This window comes from Lygodium microphyllum, chromosome 27 (assembly GCF_053477565.2).
Source record: "Lygodium microphyllum isolate KBCC chromosome 27, Lygodium_microphyllum_v1.1.10, whole genome shotgun sequence".
NCBI lineage: Eukaryota > Viridiplantae > Streptophyta > Polypodiopsida > Schizaeales > Lygodiaceae > Lygodium > Lygodium microphyllum.
In genome coordinates this window covers 17,735,761-17,745,880 of record NC_141161.1, presented here as the reverse complement: position 1 = coordinate 17,745,880, position 10,120 = coordinate 17,735,761, and the positions used below count along the sequence as shown (strand labels likewise).

The 10,120-nt window shown below is 41.1% G+C and overlaps 1 non-coding gene across 1 annotated transcript; it reads left to right on the top strand.

Annotated features, from left to right (window-relative positions):
• Positions 1-9,848: 9,848 nt before the first annotated feature.
• Positions 9,849-9,920, top strand: TRNAH-GUG (transfer RNA histidin (anticodon GUG)). Its single transcript has one exon. It is a non-coding gene; the product is annotated as a tRNA-His (tRNA).
• The last annotated feature ends 200 nt before the right edge of the window (positions 9,921-10,120 follow it).

Sequence of the window (10,120 nt, the reverse complement as noted above, 5' to 3'; positions counted from 1 at the left end):
TATATACACAGTCCTAGGATTGTCAAAAACAGGGTAGCACTTGACATTTGATATTTGATGCTTCTTGGCATTGCTCGCGTTTGATGCCTATTGATGCCCAGTGATGCCCGAATATTGTGGGATGCTATGTCTATGCTTTGGGGCTGATTTGGAGCAGATTTGGGCACCGATTGAGCTTCATTTGACAGTGAATATGCCATTGTAATACAGTGGGCTAAAGCTAATTTACTTGGTGTATGCATTGGTTCTTGGATACAAGGTGCTTACCGGCAATTTGAATGATCATACCGATGTATTTAGAGATTGTCAAATGCTTCTTTTTGGTTCTGGAATGCTTTTGAGCTTGGATTAGGCTCCGTCTTGGTCGTCATTCATTAGCATTTGGATTGAGTTGGCATGTTTTGGACCGGTTTAGTTCTATTGTCACCACTTGACATTTAGGCTTCTTGCATTTATGCTTTGGTTAGATATGGATGCCACTTGGTTCGCCCATGCATGACAGCCCCTTGGAGCTTCGTCTTTGGATATATTTCAGCATTTTGGACCTACTAGGCATTACATTTGGTTGTTAGTTATATGATATTTGAATGCTTTCAGGCTTATGCTTTACCGGTTTGAGATAGCTTGGGATTTATGCTTCGGAAATACCCTATTGGGACTTGGAATGTCGAATGCTATGTACTCGATGTATTTGAGCATTGCTTGCTCTATTTGCATCTGACTTTACTTCTAGCGGGAGCCTCTTGGCATATTCGGATATACACAGAGTTTTACTTACACTTAAGGTTGAGCTTGTGGGATAGTTACATGCATTTGCTCTCTTGAGAGCTTTATGGTTGCAATTAGTCTGTAGTGGGCTAATTTGATACCCCTATTGGGGTAAGCACCTATCTTTGTCACAGGTTTGTCTATTTTGTATGCATCTTGGATGGTTATGCATTGAGCTTCTTGCTGTATCAGTTGTGCTTGTGCTTGGTATCTTCTCTTACCCTGAGACCCATTACATGCATGACTTCTAGACCTATGTGATGTATCTTGCCTGACAGGTTATTGCTTTGACAGTTCTTGGTACCTTCTTGCCTTTTGATACTCACTGTTGGATGTATCTTGCTAGATGGCAGTTGCAGTGACATATGCATCAATGATTGCTTCACTTTGGGATAGTTTTACATAATGTTATAATTTATTCCAGCAAGCTAAAAACTACAAATTTCGAGCACTTGTATGAGGGTAATGCTTACTATTTGATGTTATCTTGGTCATATTTGGTGGACAGGTGGTTCTCTTGGTGATATATACTCTTTCAGTCAGTTTTAGCATTGGTTTTCGTGCATTTTTTGCTAACTACAATAACCTGCAATTTTGCATTTTTGCTTTGATTTGGGATAGTATGGCTGGTCATCTGAAAGACACATCTCTCTTTAACATTGCCAATTTGGATGGTACCAACTATGGGTATTGGAAGTCCCAGATATTGTAGGTTTTGGCGCAGAAGTTACAAATTAAACCATTGCGTTTCAAGGATGCTAAACCCGAGGATATGGATGATGATGTTTGGATGGAAGTTGATGAGCTATGCAAGTCTACCATTATCTTGTCACTCTCAAAAGAGGACCATCATAATGTTGTTGAAGATGAGAATCAGAGTGCATGGGACTTATGGGAGAAGATTCAGGAGCTTTATGCACAGCAGAGTCTTGCGTCACAGATGTATTGGTTGAAGCAGTTAATGGGCCTTCGCATGAAGGAGGGGACATCCCTATCACCTCATTTCAGCCAGTTTCATGCTATCATGAAGAATCTGTTGTCACAGGGTATTGAGTTCAAAGACAACTTGCACCCATTGTTTCATCTTGGCACCTTGCTTGAATCATGGGATGTCTTCTGTACTGCCATATGCACGAATAAGCTTGATGGGCTGAAAGCTCAACGATGTTGAGAGTGCTTTATTGACTGAGGAAATCAATAGGAAAAACAATAATGCTTCCCGCTCTTCACATGCATTGATCGTTAGAGGTGGCAGACATGGAAAGCATGATAATGATCATAAGGGCAAGGACTCTCAGAAGTCTATGTCAAACTCATGTGGCCGCAGTAAGTCCCGTGGACGGAATTATGATCTTACATGTCATTATTGTTGGAAAGTAGGACATATTAGGCCGCAGTGCCATAAGATGCGTGATGATAAGCGCAAGGAAAAGGGAAAAGAGAAAGTGTAGGAAAAGTCTTTTGAGCGCAGTATTGTACCTGCAAAGTCCAGAGCGTGAAGATAGAAGAGGTTAATGTCATGCAGGCCACTTATTCAGATGAGGATTACATACTTGCAACTTCTTCATGCGATGCCTTATAGGCCTCTGAGACACATTCTATATATGCGCATTGCTGGCTTTTGGATTCGGGTGTGTCATTTCATGTGACACCCTGTAGAGATTGGTTTCATACCTATCGTACCATCTCTGGTTCTGTGCATCTTGGTGATGACAGGTCTCTTGACATTATGGGCATTGGAGATGTTAGGCTGCTACAGTTTCCTTCTAGCATTTCTTTTGTTTTGCATGATGTACGCCATGCACCTGCATTGACTTGCAACCTTATATCAGCTGGGCAGCTTGATGATGCAGGGTATTTTGTGTCTTTTAGAGACTCTGCATGGAAGATTACTCGTTGGCAGGCTTGTGCTTGCAAGAGGTGCCAAGTCTAGCAGCCTCTATCCCTTACTTGTATCTGGAGCTACCTTGAATCATATTCTATATGTGGGTCCTATCTCCCATGTATCCCTTTGGCATTGCTCATTTGGGCCATATGTCCCTTAAAGGAATGAAAATGCTCAGTGCTTTGCAGTATCTTCTGGCTTTTGACTCTTCGCATTTTGATTCTTGTGATCATTGTTTGTATGGCAAGCAGACTAAGAATACACATAAAAAGTCTCGTAATAAATGCATGGGTGAGCCCTTGGCTCTTGTGCACTCAGATGTATGTGGATCCATGCCTTGTTAGTCACTAGCTGGGGCAAATTATTTTGTTACTTTCATAGATGATTACTCACATAAGGTTTGGGCTTATCCCATAAAGAGAAAATCTGATGTCTTAGACAATACATTTCAGTGTTGGCTTGCATTACCAGAGAACCAGTCTGGGAATAGGCTGAAATGCCTAAGGTCAGATAATGGGGGTGAGTATGTATCACGTGCTTTTGAGCAGTTTTGTGATGAGCGGGGTATTAAGTGTCAGTTGACCACCCCTTACACCCCTCCCCAAAATGGTATGGCTGAACGCATGAATAGGATCATTCAAGAAAGGGTCTGTAGCATGCTTAGCCATGCTCGCTTACCGCAGCACTTTTGGGCTGAGGCAATTACTACTGCAGTGCATCTCATTAACAGGTCACCTAGCAGTGGCATTGACTTTCAGGTTGCAGAGGAGGTATGGGCAGGCAAGCCGCCCTCTTATGATCATTTGCGTATCTTTGGATGTGAGTCATTATGCCATGTGCCCAAGGACAAACGCAATAAGCTGGATCCTAAAAGTGTCAAATGCATTTTCATTGGCTATGGAGATGCAGGAGAGATGGATTATAGTCTATGGGATCTGCAAGCACAGAAAGTGATCCACAGCCATGATGTCATCTTTCATGAGGACAAAATGCATATGCAGCCTGAGAAAGTGGTTGAGGTACGCAGAGTTATCTTTCAAGAGGAGCCACCTGCTCCCGTACAGCCCGCTCCACGGCCAGCACCTTCAGTGTTTGTAGCTGGTCTGTAATGACATCCATAAGCTCTTTCTTGATACTTGCCACTGAATTTGATAGGTAGTCCTTCAAAATTTCACCTCCCGAAGTACTAGTGGGGTTTTGGGAAACTTCTATAATTACTCCATACACGAGTTGGGTTGACCCAGAGGGTCCTCTGTTCTAGTTCTGATTCAGAGCTCCTATTGAGACTTGGGGTTGTTGGTTCCAGTGGGTAGGGTTCCACTATGGTGGTTGAGTCGCCATTGGAGGAACTTTTTGAGACCATTGTTGTTGTGGTTAAACTGGCATTTGAGGCATTTTCATCTACGGCCACTCTGGATTAGGTGCATTGTACTGTGGCTTTGTTTGCATCTAGGGGTAGGGGTAGGAAATTGTCATTGGGACTACATTTGGTGTGTATACCATTCTTGGCATGGGAGGAGGTAAGACTTCTCTTCCTGAGGTCATTGATAACCTTGCTTCAACTTCATCATACAGTCTTGCACCTTCCACTACAGCTTGGAGATTGACTGGTCTTCGCAATTCCATGAACATGCAAACTTCTGGTTGTAGGCCTCTAGGGAACACTCCTTTTTGGATGCCTTCATCCAAATGGCAACCTCCTGACCATTTTGCGCCCTCTATGGATTAAGTATTGGTTATAGATGCAGGAGAGCCTCTCACTTATGATGAGGCTATGCACAAGGATAATTGTCACTCTTGGGAGAGGGCTATGCAGTCTGAGCTTGACTCATTGCATAAGAATCAAACTTGGGATTTGGTTTCCTTGCCTCAGGGTAAGAAGGCTTTGCCATGAAAATGGGTGTACAAGTTGAAAAGTACCCTGAACACCCCAAGCCGGCATACAAGGCTCAATTGGTTACTAAGGACTTTAAGCAGAAGCATGGTGTTGACTTTGATGAATCCTTTTCTCCTGTGGTCAAGATGACCACCCTACACGTATTCCTAGATTTGGTTGCACATCTTGACCTGGACTTGTACCAGATGGATGTCAAGACGGCTTTTTTACATGGGGACTTGCATGATGAGATTTAATGGAGCAGCCTAAGGGCTTTGCAGACCCTGGCAGGGAACACCTAGTGTGCAAGCTAAAGAAGAGTCTATATGGCTTGAAGCAAGCACCTAGGGAATGGTACCATAAGTTTGATGCATTCATGCAGTCACAGGGCTATAGCCATAGTGCTATGGATCCGTGCTTATACACGAAGAAAGACCATGACGATTCTTTACTGATTTTGGTACTCTATGGGGATGACATTCTTTTAGCAGGGACAGCTCATCAGGAGCTAGATGCTCTTAAGGCTCAGCTCAAGAAGATCTTTGAGATTAAAGATCTGGGACATGCCTCTCATATACTTGGTATGTGCATTACGCGCGACCGATCTCAGGAACTACTCTATCTGTCATAGCGGGAGTACATTCATAAAGTCCTTGAGCGCTTCCGTATGCAGGATGTTAAGCCTACTGGTTGTCCATTACCTTCTCATGTGAAGGTTTCACAGGCCGATTGTCCACAGACAGATGAGCAAAGGGCCGAGATGGCCAAGATTCCCTATGCGTCAATTGTGGGTAGTCTTATGTATGTCGTGATAGCCACCTGTCCAGATATTGCTTTTGCACTTGGGGTTGTGGCATGTTATATGGCTACACCTAGCAAGAAACATTGGGATGTCGTGAAGGGTATCATGAGGTACCTGAAGGGCACAGCAGATATGTGTATTTGCTATGGCAGCCAAGATACAAGAGTCATGGGGTACACAGACTCTGATTATGCAGAACATGCAGATAGTAGAAAGTCCACTTCTAGCTATGTGTTCACTTATGTTGCTGGAGGGGCTATCTTCTTGGATGTCCAGGGCGCAGAAGTATACGGATCTTTCTACTACAGAGGCCAAATATATTGCAACCACAGAGGCTTGCAAGGATTCTATCTGGTTAGGCTGTTTGATTGCAGACCTTGGTATGGTAGATGCTATGCCTACACTACATTTGGATTATATGACTGCCATTCTATTGGCCAAGAATCTGGTCTTCCATGTGAAGATGAAACATATTGAGGTGAGGTATCACTTCATTCGTGAGGTCATTGAGGACAAGTCTGTTGACCTTGTCAAGATTCTGACTAAGCAGAATCCTACAGACTTGCTCAGAAGAGCCTCACTACAGAGCACTTTGCCTTCCTCAGGAGATTAATGGGCGTTGGATGAGATGACGTCTTTTTCCTCATCCTGTTATACATGTGTACATGATGTACTATCTTTTCTTTTCTTTTCTCTCTCATTGGGGAAGATTTGTCTTTAAGTGGAGGTTGTTGGGAATAAAGACGCTTCCGCCTAGCCACCCATGTATTACTACACTTTACTACACTGACAATACCCACCACTGCACACTGCAGGTGGCAGGTGCCCGTCACAATCACTTATTCTTTATTCTTTTAGTGACAATTTGAATAAAGGAAGGCCCGGCCACACATTGTGGTTGTTGGAGTTTCCACTTTCAGTTTCTCTCTCTCTCTCTTGCTCTTGCTCTCCATCTGCCATAGCTCTCACCGCCAAGCTTCTTCCTCTTGGGTTCTACTTCCGTTTCATGTTGAGCATCAAAAATAACCTTTTGAATCTGAGTAATCTGATCATCTTCATCTTGAGATGTAGGATTTGGTTTTTGTTCATGCTTTTGAAGTGTGTGCATGATTGCATTTACACTCTTGGCCGCGAGGCTGAGGGGGTGTGGTTCTTTGAGTATAGAGAGGCCCGACAGCTAGTGTTTATAGCCATTGTCAGGCATGTTTTAGGTCTCGACACACCTCTTCCATGTGTGACACATGTTGTGAGCTTTTGAGAACTTTGAAAATGCATACACTAGCTCACTGTGCATCAAGCTCCAATTTAGAAAGAAATTCAAGCATTTACAAGTATGTATAATGTATTATTTTTTGCATAATTGATTGCTCGTAAATGAAGCATATAAATTAGTTAACATGCCTTTGCAATGAAAATTTTTTAAGGGAACTCAAGTATGGTGATTGTGAAGAGCAAGCCTCATGTTAGACTTATGATTATACTACAATAGTAAAAGAAGAATTAGAAGATGGCGTGAAGGATCTACAAGTGGACTTGCCATAGCAAGAGATTGAGGATAATTTGGAATTGAAACTTGAGGAGGTTGAGGCTTATTTGCACAATTGTTTGCTAGCTAATCAAGCATATAAATTACATGCATTGCAATGACAAAATTTTAAGGGAACTCAAGTATGATGACTATGAAGAGCAAGCCCCATGTTGAACTTATGACTTTAGTATAATAGTAAAAGAAGAATTAGAAGATGATATGAAGGCTCTATGAGTGGTCTTGCCATAGCAAGAGATTGAGGATAATTTGGAATTGAAACTTGATGAGATTAGGCATTAATGGATTCCTTGAAAATTGTGTAGCATTGACAATGATGATAAATGAACACATTTGAAAAACAAATTTTAGTACCTACTCTTTGATATGCTTTCATTGCATTTTTTTCTCTTATTTGAAAGGAATAAAGAGGCAAATTTTTGCATTGCCCATTAATTTATCATGCAATTAGTGCTTGGCTACACAATTTTTGAATATGGTTGTTACATTACCCACTAGTTCAATATGTCATCAATGTCATCTTAGGTGAGTTTAACAAAATGAAGTTTCATTGTATTGTTGCCCTAATAATTTGGCAAGATGCCTCCCTACCTATTTCAATTCTGCAATCTCATCTACAATCTCTCTAACCATGTTATTAGTACTCACTTGGGCTAGTGCCCCGGGGATGAGGGGTTTAGGTCTAAGTGAAATTGTGCCATCTTGTTGCTTCAATTTCTTAGTGACTCGGTCTTTCCAAGTGGGAATCAACCGGGGAATCAACACGTATTTTTAGCTCTATCAATATTCCTTGAAGCACAAGATCAAGCTCTTCTCTTGTGAAAGTCACATTTTGTTTTCTAATGTCATGAAAATTTCATGCTATCTCCTTGGAGCTAAAATCAACATTCTAATCTCCAATTAAATATTCTCTTCATTTGTCATTATTTTTGCATTCGTGCATTTTCCCACCTTCTATCATCCCTTGGACCATTCCTAGGTGTTCTCTTTGGCCCATTCCTTTCTTTGCTAGGTGATGACATGATCTACTTCTCTTGTTGATGACATGATCTACTTCTCTTTGGCCCATTCCTAGGTGTAGGGATTGCATGCTTACAAAAATCTTTTTGAGCTCTTTCTTTGCTATGAATTCTTCTCTTCCTCATTGGTATTCATCAACACTTGTTGATGCAATACATCAACAAATTGACAAAGGATCTATGCCACCAATGAATACACACACTTGAATTACATCAACACTTGTTAGGAATAATATACATCTTCCATCTTTCAATATCCATCCAACACCCAACAGGACTAGAAATCTGCATTGAGCATGCTTTTATAAAAATTCAAATAGTAGGTTTTGTAGGGGAATTACTACAATGGTCTATGAAAAGTCCTTGGAACTAAAGAATTCCCACACTCAATTGATCATCACTTTATTAGTCAAGGCTTTCTCCAAAACAACTTACTTACCCAACTCCTTGTCTTCACAAACAAAAGGAAGCTTCGATTGTAGTATTCAAATAGTAGGTGTACTGATGCAAAGATAAAGTAAGGGTCGTGGGCTATTAGAGTGCACTCCGAGCCCAAAGATTAACCTTGAGGAGATTAGTGTTAAAGCTTTTGAAATAGCTCCTTCTATCTTTAACTCTTGGCAACAAATGTTCACGACATGCACCTAGAAAGATGATAGTGTTGAAAGCCATTACTTGGAATAGGATGTCCAAGCGGGTCCCTATTGCTAATATTTATCTCTTAAATATGATGTTGAAGAATATCCTTACCATCAATGTTGGCCTTGCAAGTGGATTGCCCCTCTATGGAAGAAGATTTAAAATTGGTTCTAATAAAGAGGAATCTTCATAATAGAGTGAATTGGAGGCATGCTCTTTTGGAAACAAAAGAGAGGAGTGTCTCCAACTTTCGTTAGCATTGCCCATTAGGGCATGTATTTATGCAATAGCACGATGGTATTTTGCTTGAAAATTAGCTCAATTACCTTGAGTTAGGAGATTGATTTTAAACATTTTGACATTTTTCTTAATCTATTATCGAACAATTAGCCAAAAGATGAGGTCTCCTTGTCCCACAATAGCCAAAAGAGGAATTATTCTTGGAAGCAAAGCAATCATTGCCTTCTCAAGCTTCTTGTGGCACCACCAATTCCTTTATGTGACTTGAACCCCCACACTCTCCTCCAACCACATCAACACTCGCTCATTTGCATAGCTTGCATGCCTTAACCCTTGTATTTCTCCCTTGGCCTATAGTCATCCACTACCATCTCCTAATTAGCCCTTGTTTGTGTCAACCTCTTACTCTAAATGTTTTTGGCCTCTTAACTAATACCAACCATGTGGCTTCTAGCATTATAGCACACTTGCTCGCCCCTTATAGCACCACACTACACATTGGCATCTAATGCTAACAAAAAATGATATTTTAATGTATTTGTAGCATTGGAATTTTGTTATGACACCTCTTCATATATGCATCTACAAGTAAACTATATTATGCAAAAAACACAAAGGGTAATGCTTTAATGCACATAGCACTTGTTGTCTTTTGAGGTGTCATTAGGGCATAAAAGTTTTCTAGATGTAAATAAGTTTATTGATGCGTTCAACTACGTTAGAGAAGAATGAAACATAACGAGACAATAGCTATGAGCATAGAAAGGTTTTCACAAGCAAGTCTTCTTCCAAGTAGTTTGCACCTCTACTCAATTCCACAACTTTTGTGTTTTGTGCCACCACCATGATGCGAATGAACTAATCATATTCTCATAGGCAAACCACAAGCTTATCATGGCCGAGATTCAGGGTACATGTATGGATAAAAATGACTCCGCTTTCTCAAACGTCATGATTCATGAATAGCGGCATCGATGCTCATTGATCGCATGCGCCTTTTCTACGTCTTGCAAGTAAAAGACGGTAAAGTAGTTAAAAATCTACATTGTCATGTCATTGAAAGTTTATATCTCGTGGCTGTAGTTTAGTGGTTAGAATTCCACGTTGTGGCCGTGGAGACCTGGGCTCGAATCCCAGCAGCCACATGGCGGGCTTCACCCCTTTTGGAATTTTATGTTAATAGGTTTGTACACGCTCCTTCTATGTCTCTTTAGAAGCGTATTTAATTAACCCTGTCGAAACAAGAACGTGTCCTTAGCATCGTATGACGGCCGTTTTAGCTATTTCGCAGTAAAATTTTAGCTTGTGGAACAAAAGGATCGGTTTTTAGTAATAAGCATTAAAG